The sequence below is a fragment of the Taudactylus pleione genome, unplaced genomic scaffold, assembly GCF_031769625.1.
Source record: "Taudactylus pleione unplaced genomic scaffold, aTauple2 ptg000875l, whole genome shotgun sequence".
Taxonomy (NCBI): Eukaryota; Metazoa; Chordata; class Amphibia; order Anura; family Myobatrachidae; genus Taudactylus; species Taudactylus pleione.
In genome coordinates this window covers 443107-456794 of record NW_028285277.1, presented here as the reverse complement: position 1 = coordinate 456794, position 13688 = coordinate 443107, and positions in this window count along the sequence as shown.

The following is a 13688-nucleotide window of genomic DNA, read 5'->3' as shown; positions in this document are numbered from 1 at the left end:
TCGGTAACATTGCTGGGGAAGCCACTCTGATGCCACGGTGCGCCCCTTTTATACCCCTGCCAGTGGAAAATGCAGGATTTTGAAAGGGGGGTTTCTAAATACTGAATACTGGGCCAATGAAAAAAATCTAACCACAATAAATAAATATATACAGTGTGTATGTATGTGTGTATATATATATATATATATATATATATATACCACAATTATGAAAGTGGGCAAACGCTCCTTATTCGATGCAATTTTGACAGTGGCTCTATAAAAAAAAATTATCTTTGGTTGCCCAAAAATACTGCAAAGCAACAACCCAGCAAGTAGCTCCTTACTCTGGTCTGTGTACGTGCACTGATTTCCTGTTGAGATTACACAGACCAGAGTAAGGAGCTACTTGCTGGGTTGTTGCTTTGCAGTATTTTTGGGCAACCAAAGATAATTTTTTTTTATAGAGCCACTGTCAAAATTGCATCGAATAAGGAGCGTTTGCCCACTTTCATAATTGTGGCGCATTCTTGGTGCAAGGGTCTATTTTTAGATAAAACTCCTCCTTATCTTCTTTAGGAGATATGTATCTTCCAATTACGGAAATCCAACCATATGGGAGGAAAGCCCACCAAAGTCTTTAACACTCAGAAAGTGGACAAGTCATCTCTTCCAATAATTCATAACACTGTAAACTGGATTATGAGCAAATTATACATTGGACTTTTATAATATATCTAATTGAAGTGAAGATTTAGTTATTGGTGTTCTTTCAGGCGCTTCTTCTATACTACTATAGAAAATATCGTGTTTTAGCCCCTACTAACGGGGGGTTTGACTCTGGAAGAATTGCAGCCATTTGTTGTATACTAACTAAAATTGAGCACAGGATAAGGGCATTTCTATTTATTTTTTTGTGTGAGATTGTATATGTATATGTATATATATATATATATATATATATATATATATATACACACACACACACCATTACCTCGGCACTCCAACAATCTTACTAATGTCCAACGGTGCCCCCTGGAAAGAGATGTCATCATTGCCCGGCGGCAGCTCAGCCTCACAGCCACCTCTCACGATGCCCCATCGGAACTGCCTGGGAGGAGCTGCGAGCTTCCGCTGCAGTTCCCCCTACATTCAGCCAGCAGCCCAGCCCCTTCCAGTGGTAAGTCAGCTGAACTCCGGCTGCTCCTTCTATATACATAAAAAAAAATTAAGCTGCGCAGCAATGGAGCGGCGGCCAGGGGGGGTTTCCAGGCACTCGGAAACCCCCCCTGCGTGCGTGTTTGCCTGCGGCTCTAGCTCGAGACCCCTGCTTTCCCACCTAAAGCGCAAGCTCCTCTCTGCATTGTTCTACACTAATAATCCCAGAGCCTTCCTTATCAGCATCTCATGCCCCTTCTAGTGCCTTCTACACGCAGCAGGTGGCCAACACCCAGATTACCTCAGACCTATGTTCATACATCAGAGCATAGAACCCCATGGGCAGTATTCAATTGTTTTAGCGTGCCAGTCTAAAGTGACGGGAGATCGTATGGCACTATTCAATTGGTGTCGATCGTGCCCAAAGAGGTCGGGTATAGCCGCATAAACGGCTACCCCGACCAATGTGCTGGGCGCGATCGTGAAAAGTGCCATTTGGGGGCCCAAATTAGTCACTTTGCATTTCAGCTCGCACCCCTGGCGACGGCAGCTGTTCACGCTAGTCAGGAGCTGGTAACAGCAGCTGTTTGAGCTCGACAAGAGCAACAATTGAGTAGCTCCGTCAGGCGAGAGGAGGGGCCAAAACAATTGAATACCGCCCCATATATATTTATACTATACATAAATACATATATGTATTGCCTTTGTTTTACAAAACATGTCCCTTAGATCCATTAAATATATTTTTACACATATAAATAAACCTCTTATACATAGAAGTAGCCTCAGTCTTATGCCTGTATTAACCCATACACCTCCCTATTTTGTGTAAATATATGATTTTTATTTTACTTATATTAACCAAGGGTGCTACACTATTCAGTGACTAATTCAGTAAAAGTGATTGATCACTTTCAGGTCCAGCTGTCTACAAATGATTTGGCACAAAGCCGTAACTAGACTTATTGGTGCCCTGAGCCAGAAAGAGCATTGGCACACCCCCTAATTTTCAAATAGGGACATAAGACGTGAAAAAGGGCCATGGCCTCATGAGGAAAGGCCAGGGAAAAGATAGGGGAGGCCAGGAGATGCTGGGGATAAATAGGGACTTAATATAGTGCACCTGAGAGAGGGCCATGGCCTCATGGGGAAGGGCCAGGGAAGAGATAGGAGAGGCCAGGAGATGCTGGGGATAAATAGGGACATAAGATAGTGCACCTGAGAGAGGGCCATGGCCTCATGGGGAAGGGCCAGGGAAAAGATAGGGGAGGCCGGGAGATGCTGGGGATAAATTGGGACATAATATAGTGCACCTGAGAGAAGACCATGGCCTCATGGGGAAGGACCATGGAAGAGATAGGGGAGGCCAGGAGATGCTGGGGATAAATAGGGACATAATATAGTGCACCTGAGAGAAGACCATGGCCTCATGGGGAAGGGCCAGGGAAGAGATAGGAGAGGCCAGGAGATGCTGGGGATAAATAGGGACATAAAATAGTGCACCTGAGAGAGGACCATGGCCTCATGGGGAAGGGCCAGGGAAGAGATAGGGGAGGCCAGGAGATGATGGGGATAAATAGGGACATAATATAGTGCACCTGAGAGAGGCCATGGCCTCATGGGGAAGAGATAGGGGAGGCCAGGAGATGCTGGGGATAAATAGGGACATAATATAGTGCACTTGAGAGAGGGCCATGGCCTCATGGGGAAAGGCCAGGGAAAAGATAGGGGAGGCCAGGAGATGCTGGGGATAAATAGGGACATAATATAGTGCACTTGAGAGAGGGCCATGGCCTCATGTGGAAAGGCCAGGGAAAAGATAGGGGAGGCCAGGAGATGCTGGGGATAAATAGGGACATTATAGTGCACCTGAGTGAGGGCCATGGCCTCATGGGGAAGGGCCAGGGAAGAGATAGGGGAGGCCAGGAGATGCTGGGGATAAATAGGGACATAATATAGTGCACCTGAGAGAGGGCCATGGCCTCATGGGGAAGGGCCAGGGAAGAGATAGGAGAGGCCAGGAGATGCTGGGGATAAATAGGGACATAAGATAGTGCACCTGAGAGAGGGCCATGGCCTCATGGGGAAGGGCCAGGGAAAAGATAGGGGAGGCCGGGAGATGCTGGGGATAAATTGGGACATAATATAGTGCACCTGAGAGAAGACCATGGCCTCATGGGGAAGGACCATGGAAGAGATAGGGGAGGCCAGGAGATGCTGGGGATAAATAGGGACATAATATAGTGCACCTGAGAGAAGACCATGGCCTCATGGGGAAGGGCCAGGGAAGAGATAGGAGAGGCCAGGAGATGCTGGGGATAAATAGGGACATAAAATAGTGCACCTGAGAGAGGACCATGGCCTCATGGGGAAGGGCCAGGGAAGAGATAGGGGAGGCCAGGAGATGATGGGGATAAATAGGGACATAATATAGTGCACCTGAGAGAGGCCATGGCCTCATGGGGAAGAGATAGGGGAGGCCAGGAGATGCTGGGGATAAATAGGGACATAATATAGTGCACTTGAGAGAGGGCCATGGCCTCATGGGGAAAGGCCAGGGAAAAGATAGGGGAGGCCAGGAGATGCTGGGGATAAATAGGGACATAATATAGTGCACTTGAGAGAGGGCCATGGCCTCATGTGGAAAGGCCAGGGAAAAGATAGGGGAGGCCAGGAGATGCTGGGGATAAATAGGGACATTATAGTGCACCTGAGTGAGGGCCATGGCCTCATGGGGAAGGGCCAGGGAAGAGATAGGGGAGGCCAGGAGATGCTGGGGATAAATAGGGACATAATATAGTGCACCTGAGAGAGGGCCATGGCCTCATGGGGAAGGGCCAGGGAAGAGATAGGGGAGGCTAGGAGATACTGGGGATAAATAGGGACATAATATAGTGCACCTGAGAGAGGGCCATGGCCTCATGGGGAAGGGCCAGGGAAGAGATAGGGGAGGCCAGGAGATGCTGGGGATAAATAGGGACATAATATAGTGCACCTGAGAGAGGGCCATGGCCTCATGGGGAAGGGCCAGGGAAGAGATAGGGGAGGCCAGGAGATGCTGGGGATAAATAGGGACATAATATAGTGCACCTGAGAGAGGGCCATGGCCTCATGGGGAAGGGCCAGGGAAGAGATAGGGGAGGCCAGGAGATGCTGGGGATAAATAGGGACATGATATAGCGCACCTGAGAGAGGGCCATGGCCTCATGGGGAAGGGCCAGGGAAGAGATAGGGGAGGCCAGGAGATGCTGGGGATAAATAGGGACATAATATAGTGCACCTGAGAGAGGACCATGGGAAGGGCCAGGGAAGAGATAGGGGAGGCCAGTAGTTGCTGGGGATAAATAGGGACATAATATAGTGCACCTGAGAGAGGGCCATGGCCTCATGGGGAAAGGCCAGGGAAGAGATAGAAGAGGCCAGGAGATGCTGGGGATAAATAGGGACATAATATAGTGCACCTAAGAGAGGGCCATGGCCTCATGGGGAAGGGCCAGGGAAGAGATAGGGGAGGCCAGGAGATGCTGGGGATAAATAGGGACATAATATAGTGCACCTGAGAGAGGGCCATGGCCTCATGGGGAAGGGCCAGGGAAGAGATAGGGGAGGCTAGGAGATACTGGGGATAAATAGGGACATAATATAGTGCACCTGAGAGAGGGCCATGGCCTCATGGGGAAGGGCCAGGGAAGAGATAGGGGAGGCCAGGAGATGCTGGGGATAAATAGGGACATAATATAGTGCACCTGAGAGAGGGCCATGGCCTCATGGGGAAGGGCCAGGGAAGAGATAGGGGAGGCCAGGAGATGCTGGGGATAAATAGGGACATAATATAGTGCACCTGAGAGAGGGCCATGGCCTCATGGGGAAGGGCCAGGGAAGAGATAGTGGAGGCCAGGAGATGCTGGGGATAAATAGGGACATGATATAGCGCACCTGAGAGAGGGCCATGGCCTCATGGGGAAGGGCCAGGGAAGAGATAGGGGAGGCCAGGAGATGCTGGGGATAAATAGGGACATAATATAGTGCACCTGAGAGAGGACCATGGGAAGGGCCAGGGAAGAGATAGGGGAGGCCAGTAGTTGCTGGGGATAAATAGGGACATAATATAGTGCACCTGAGAGAGGGCCATGGCCTCATGGGGAAAGGCCAGGGAAGAGATAGAAGAGGCCAGGAGATGCTGGGGATAAATAGGGACATAATATAGTGCACCTAAGAGAGGGCCATGGCCTCATGGGGAAGGGCCAGGGAAGAGATAGGGGAGGCCAGGAGATACTGGGGATAAATAGGGACATAATATAGTGCACCTGAGAGAGGGCCATGGCCTCATGGGGAAAGGCCAGGGAAGAGATAGAAGAGGCCAGGAGATGCTGGGGATAAATAGGGACATAATATAGTGCACCTAAGAGAGGGCCATGGCCTCATGGGGAAGGGCCAGGGAAGAGATAGGGGAGGCCAGGAGATGCTGGGGATTAATAGGGACATAATATAGTGCACCTGAGAGAGGGCCATGGCCTCATGGGGTAGGGCCAGGGAAGAGATAGGGGAGGCCAGGAGATGCTGGGGATAAATAGGGACATAATATAGTGCACCTGAGAGTGGGCCATGGCCTCATGGGGAAGGGCCAGGGAAGAGATAGGGGAGGCCAGGAGATGCTGGGGATAAATAGGGCCATAATATAGTGCACCTGAGAGAGGGTCATGGCCTCATGGGGAAGGGCCAGGGAAGAGATAGAGGAGGCCAGGAGATGCTGGGGATGAAATAAGAGGAAGCTACAAGTGAGAATGATAATAAACAGAAAATTGACAGGCCCAAACAGCGCCCCCTGACGTGTGGTGCCCTGTGCCATGGCAGCGGCCGCACTACCCTAGTTACGGCCCCTGGGTCTTAGGTCACTGGCATTGTTCTATTCTTCAGCTTTATTTCCCTCCTTTTAGAGAAAGCGATGTATTGTCAGAGCGACATGCAGACGCATACAGTACTATACTGATCAGGCTTCTCCTATATATGTAACTACATATACACAAAGGGTAATTTAGGGATCAGACCACCCTTTGGTACAACATTAATGGATTCCCCCTACACATCAGTAAATGACCCTTCAATCAGCAGTACTATCAGGTAAACTCAGAAGGCAGGCCAGCAGCAAAGCACCATGGGCCGATACATATGTAGTACTGCACCTGTCATAGATCTCCTGTGCTACATGTAGTTCCCAGGCTGAGCTGCACATATGTAGTACAGCACCTGCCATAGATCTCCTGTGCTACGTGTGGTTCCCAGGCTGAGCTGCACATATGTAGTACTGCACCTGCCATAGATCTCCTGTGCTATGTGTAGTTCCCAGGCTGAGCTGCACATATGTAGTACTGCACCTGTCATAGATCTCCTGTGCTATGTGTAGTTCCCAGGCTGAGCTGCACATATGTAATACTGCACCTGCGATAGTCTCCTGTGCTATGTGTATTTCCCAGGCTGAGCTGCACATATGTAATACTGCACCTGCCATAGATCTCCTGTGCTACGTGTAGTTCCCAGGCTGAGCTGCACATATGTAGTACTGCACCTGCCATAGATCTCCTGTGCTACGTGTAGTTCCCAGGCTGAGCTGCACATATGTAGTACTGCACCTGCCATAGATCTCCTGTGCTACGTGTAGTTCCCAGGCTGAGCTGCACATATGTAGTACTGCACCTGCCATAGATCTCCTCTGCTACGTGTAGTTCCCAGGCTGAGCTGCACATATGTAGTACTGCACCTGCCATAGATCTCCTCTGCTACGTGTAGTTCCCAGGCTGAGCTGCACATATGTAGTACTGCACCTGCCATAGATCTCCTGTGCTACGTGTAGTTCCCAGGCTGAGCTGCACATATGTAGTACAGCACCTGCCATAGATCTCCTGTGCTACGTGTGGTTCCCAGGCTGAGCTGCACATATGTAGTACTGCACCTGCCATAGATCTCCTGTGCTACGTGTAGTTCCCAGGCTGAGCTGCACATATGACATATGGAGATGGGGCAGCACTCGGATCCATTTACCAGTATCTACAAAATGTTTGCACTGTTTTCAGAGAGGATTTTTTGGGGGCATGAGTATGGCAAACAACCTATTCCTTTAGGTACCAGCCATATTTTGCTTTAGTACTCTGTATTATCCAAGCCACACAAACTTTCTGAACTAATGCTGCACGATGCCCCCCACAGGACAGACAGCTGGCATGATGTGCAAGGAGAGAAAGCCAAATCCAGCTGTTCTGGACGCATTCTATGGGGTGTCCATGTATATGTATTCATTCATGTCTGAATACGTACATCTTACCTCCGTGCCCTAACGTGAACACCGTGCGATTCGGTAGTGCCGAGCGCCTTGTCGTGCAATTTTGTACTTTAAAATGTATCTTATTTGCCAAGCGATGTGGATAGGATGTACAAGCAGATTATGCAGTCACACACAGAATACAGGCATGCAGATACACCCGCAGTCACACACACAGAATACAGGCATGCAGATACACCCGCAGTCACACACACAGAATATAGGCATGCAGATACACCCGCAGTCACACACACAGAATATAGGCATGCAGATACACCCGCAGTCACACACACAGAATATAGGCATGCAGATACACCCGCAGTCACACACACAGAATATAGGCATGCAGATACACCTGCAGTCACACACAGAATACAGGCATGCAGATACACCCGCAGTCACACACACAGAATATAGGCATGCAGATACACCCGCAGTCACACACACAGAATATAGGCATGCAGATACACCCGCAGTCACACACACAGAATATAGGCATGCAGATACATCCGCAGTCACACACACAGAATATAGGCATGCAGATACACCCGCTGTCACACACACAGAATATAGGCATGCAGATACACCCGCAGTCACACACACAGAATATAGGCATGCAGATACACCCGCAGTCACACACATAGAATATAGGCATGCAGATACACCCGCAGTCACACACAGAATATAGGCATGCAGATACACCCGCTGTCACACACAGAATATAGGCATGCAGATACACCCGCTGTCACACACAGAATATAGGCATGCAGATACACCCGCTGTCACACACAGAATATAGGCATGCAGATACACCCGCAGTCACACACACAGAATATAGGCATGCAGATACACCCGCTGTCACACACAGAATATAGGCATGCAGATACACCCGCAGTCACACACACAGAATATAGGCATGCAGATACACCCGCAGTCACACACACAGAATATAGACATGCAGATACACCCGCAGTCACACACACAGAATATAGGCATGCAGATACACCCGCAGTCACACACACAGAATATAGGCATGCAGATACACCCGCAGTCACACACAGAATATAGGCATGCAGATACACCCGCTGTCACACACAGAATATAGGCATGCAGATACACCCGCTGTCACACACAGAATATAGGCATGCAGATACACCCGCTGTCACACACAGAATATAGGCATGCAGATACACCCGCAGTCACACACACAGAATATAGGCATGCAGATACACCCGCTGTCACACACAGAATATAGGCATGCAGATACACCCGCAGTCACACACACAGAATATAGGCATGCAGATACACCCGCAGTCACACACACAGAATATAGACATGCAGATACACCCGCAGTCACACACACAGAATATAGGCATGCAGATACACCCGCAGTCACACACACAGAATATAGGCATGCAGATACACCCTGCTCCCTGCTCCACACCACTACTCTCATCCTGCCCCCTGCTCCACACCACTACTCTCATCCTGCCCCACACCACTACTCTCATCCTGCCCCCTGCTTCACACCACTACTCTCATCCTGCCCCCTGCTCCACACCACTACTCTCATCCTGCCCCCTGCTCCACACCACTACTCCCATCCTGCCCCATGCTCCACACCACTACTCCCATCCTGCTCCACACCACTACTGCCATCCTGCCCCCTGCTATCCACTATTACTCCTAACCTTCACCCTGCTTTCTATTATTACTCCTATCCTTGCCCCTGTTCTGAACTACAACTACTTCCAGCCTGCCCACACTATTATTACTCTAAGCCTGCACCTGCTCTGCCATTACTACTACTCCCATCATGACCTCAGGACCACACTACTACTACTCCCATTCAATCCCCTGCTTCTCACTACTACTATTCTCATCCTGCCCCATGCGTCCCACTACTATTACTACTCGCATCCTCCTTCCCACTACTCCCATCCTGACCCCAGCGGTGGTGGAGTTTATGAAGTTTGTGCTCCAGGTTCTGGAGGGGATGTACACTGCGCAGCCTATTTTTTTTTTTCTTGTGGCGCACAATGTGCTTTAATATTTTTCCTGCACTGGCCATTGTGTTGTTTTTTTCTTGTGTGGTCCAATGTGTTTGTATTTTTACCTATGGGGGCCAATGCATTTGTTTTCTGTAGGGACGAATGTATTTGGTTTTTTTTCTGTTTGGGGCCGGTGTGTATTATTTTTTTCTTGTTGAAGCGAATGTGTTTTTATTTTTTTATGTGGGAGCCATTGTGTTTTATTCTTTCCTGTGGGAGATAATGTGTTTTATTCTTTCCTGTGTTTTTTTTTTTTTTCTGTCGGGTGTCATTGTATTTTTTTTTTACTGTGGGGCCCAGTGTGTTTTATTATTTCCTGTGGGAGATAATGTGTTTTATTATTTCCTGTGGGAGATAATGTGTTTTATTTTTTCTTGTGCATTGTTTTGCGCATGAGTGTGAGTGGCAGTGAGTGGCAGTGAGTGGCAGTGAGTGGCAGTGCGGATCAGAGCACCAAGTAGTGTATGAGAAATGTTAATGGGCGGTTACAGGGGGGGTTGGCTATGGGGACGCTGAATTGCTCACAATGGAGGCCATACTTACTGTGCATGGATGATCTGCACTTAGCATTGGGTTGTTGAAAGTTCCTATGGTGCAACCAATGGTGGTGTCTAAAGTCTTCGGGGTCTATTCACTAATCCTTGGAGAGAGATAAATGGAGAAAGATAAGTCTCAGCCAACTGCTCCTAACTGTCATTTTTCAAAGACATCCTGTAACAAGACAGTTAGGAGCTGATTGGCTGGGATTTATCTTTCTCCATTTTATCGCTCTCCATGGATTATTGAATAGACCCCTTAGACACTGAGAGCGGGCGTCTCAGTCCTTGTATATCTGGACTGTACACCAGGGAATGACATTGTAGCAGTATTATCTTAAAGTCACAGACGAAACTGTAGCAAAAGACGCAAGGACGGCTGCAACTATTTCCAAATCAGAATCGGGCCCTATGAGAAGGGATCCCTCCCCCTCGACAGACCCCGCCCCCATTAGGGCTGCTTCCATAAATCTTCCCGGGCTGGTTTTCCATCCCAATCTGCCCCTGATAAGATGCATTTGAAGGTAAAAAGTCACGCAAAGAGACGCTCAGCGCTACAAAGCCGCGGCATGGTGTGACTAGAAGTGCTGTTTAACGCGCAAGGAAGTAAGATTTACGTGTATTTATTTACGTGTATCTGTATATCATAAATATACTTGTTCTGCTCAGATTTCGCTTGTGTATTGTATCCTAAGCACCATTATACATAGGGGTATGTTGGGAAGTTTATGAACAGTACAATTTACTTGAAAAAAAATCATGGCTTTCTCAAAAGCCATGTGCGCATAACAGATGTCAGGACGTTCGCAGTGTGTTCCTGCTTCTTTACACAGCACCATTGCCGGGGGCGAGGAGACACACTGCCATACCTCAGGTCATAGTCAGCACATAATATTAGTGACTCTGATGTGCGCAACTCCTGTTATTTTACTCATCCATTATCCCGATACCGCGCTCTTATCTCCCTCATGGTAACCCAGGATTGACTCCAGGGGGATTTTTCCTATCACAGCGACTTAGTTTATGACAATATTGCTCTACACTAGGATGGGTTGATATAAACAAAATTGCGAGTTCGAAATTCCAATAGTGCGAAAAAGTTGTGGGTTCACAACAGTAACTTGTGTTCACAATTTCAGCTTGGTCAGATAATTATTACCATCCCCAGCGGGCGCTTGAAGTTTTACAAATTTTACACAAATTGGGATATTTTGTTATCAGGTGAAGGCACGGTTTTGGGGCACATATTTTGGCAATGGTTTTTAGGTGAAAACGCTTCAGTTGAACTCAGATACAAACATTCGGGGTAGACGTTTAAGAGGGGGTCCATGCCGTCACCCCCAAAAAGTCAAAATATTGCAATTTTCCACAAAATGCCATCTTTGCCGCGTGTGCTCCTAAAAACTTTGATTTGCGCATATGCAAGAAGCCCTGCAGCGCTGTTAACAGGGGGTGTAATCCAGTGGCGTAACTAGGCAGGGCGAGCGGGGTGCTTGCCCCGCGCCGCCAGCCACGGTACCGGCCCGCCCTAGTTAGCCAGTGTAGTGCCGACCGCAGTGAGTGCAGTCAGCGCTACTCATTTACACAGAACCGGCGCTAGGCTTCCAGCGCCGGTCCTGTGCTGCACAGCTGAGCCCATTCCCTCCCCCTGAGCGCTTGCCCAATAGCGCCGGGAGGAGGGTGGCAGGCGGGCTCAGACTGTGCATAACGCACACATCGCCGCCAGCACTGGCGGTGATGTGTGTGTTAATCAGCAGCCAATGAGAGTCAGACAGACTCTCATTGGCTGCTGCTGCTGTGGAAGGCTGTGCTGGGATCACGTGTTTGATCCCAGCATCAGCCGAGGTGCAGGGGCAGGCAGGGGGGATGTGTCCTCTGCGGGACACATCCGTTGCCGGCTCTGGGACAGTAATGTCCCTAGCGTCGGTGCAGATACCACGGGCACCTGGTGAAGGGACCGCCTGGTCCCTTTCACCAGTGCCGGCGGTACTGTGGCGCCGGGAGAAGCTTGGCTCCGGGCGCAAGCTCAGCGGAGCTTGGCGCCCGGCAGCCAAGAAGCGGCGGGTAGCCGGCGCTGGGAGAGAGTACCTGCTCCCAGCGCCGGTCAGGCGTTGGGCGCGGTGCACTGTGCGGTGGGCGCTTGGCTCTGGCCGCGAGCCAAACCTGGCTCGCGGGCCAGCAGCCAATCAGAGGCGGACGCGACGAGCCAATCGCGGCTCGCCGCGTCATAGCCCCGCCCACTGGAGTATTGTCAGGCACTAGGCCCGTGGGCAATTAGTCGGGCACAAGGCCCGGGGGACAGTAGTGGGCATTAGGCCCTATAAAAGGATTGGCCCGTAATAAGGTGTGAGTGGCCTGGGTACTAGGCCCAGGCCACTAAATGATCGAGTAGGCGGGCACTAGGCCCGTGGCCATAAATCAGGCGTAGGCCTGTACCCATATAGGAGGGCACTAGGCCCTATATCTGAGCCCCATAAAATGTGGTCTGGGCATTAGGCCCAGACCACTACCAGAGCCCACCGTTAGGCAGGCCACTAGGCCTGAGCTGCAAAATAGAGCGGGACTCTGGGCAGTAGGCCCAAGTCCCTTGAGTACCCCGCAGTAGGCAGGCATAAGCCCTGAGCCGCTGGTAAGATCCTGGGCGTTAGGTCCAGGGCCCTGAGCCCATTAGGTAGCCCCCGCATAGATGATTAGAGGTGTGAGCAGTGGTGGAGAGCTGTACGGCTTCCACCCATGAGGTAGTGGTCTCCCCAGTCACCGAGAAGAGGAGCTGGCCAGCTCTGGATAGGTAGCAGACATTTAAAGGGACAGCACTGTGTTTTGCTCTTGTGTATTTAGTCTGTGTTTGGTGTTCCGTGCAGGGCAAATGTTTAGTTTTTGTTATATCTGTCGCACTACACACACTGTAGGTTGAGGGTGATGCCGTTTTAGTATGTGTAGTTGCTTGACATAGGTTTAGGCCCTGCACGGCTGTGTTGTGTATCTCCTTACAAGGACCTGTAGGCGAGTGAGCGGACGAAGAGCAAGAGTGGACACGGTGAGGAATATCTGTGTGTACTGTCTCTCCCTGTTTGTCACTATCTATCTCCTTCCTTCTGGGCGGACGGTGAACCTTGCAACCCGGTGCAAGGACGGATCTTCACCTGGTGCGTGAGTACCGATAGGTGAAAATTCGGGATCTGAGGCCAAAAGTGCCAATGATGATCTTCACTTAAAACCTGAATTTATCCCCCGGTTCGGTAAGGCGCGTCGGTCGACGTGAGGAAGGACGGTACTCACCTCGTCTCCTTCCCCCTAGGTCATCGTGTCCGTGTTCTATTCGGAGGTTCCAGGACCGTCTGCTCAACACACGGCCTGAAGGTGAGAGGGTGCGACGCAAGGTAAGTAACAGACGTACACCTGCACGGCAGCAGGCATTGCACCGCACCCGCCCCTCACACTGCTGCACACACATATCACTGCCGAGCGGCAGCGATGTGTGTGTGTGTCAGCAGCCAATAAGAGTCAGAATCTCATTGACTGCTGCGCGCCCACTGCAAGAGCCGGGCTTCCGTCCAGCTCCTGCAGTGGTGATGGGAGAAACGTCATGATGTCATGACGTCTCTCCCATAATGCAGAGCGGCTCAGCCCGGGAGGATGGACGAGCGG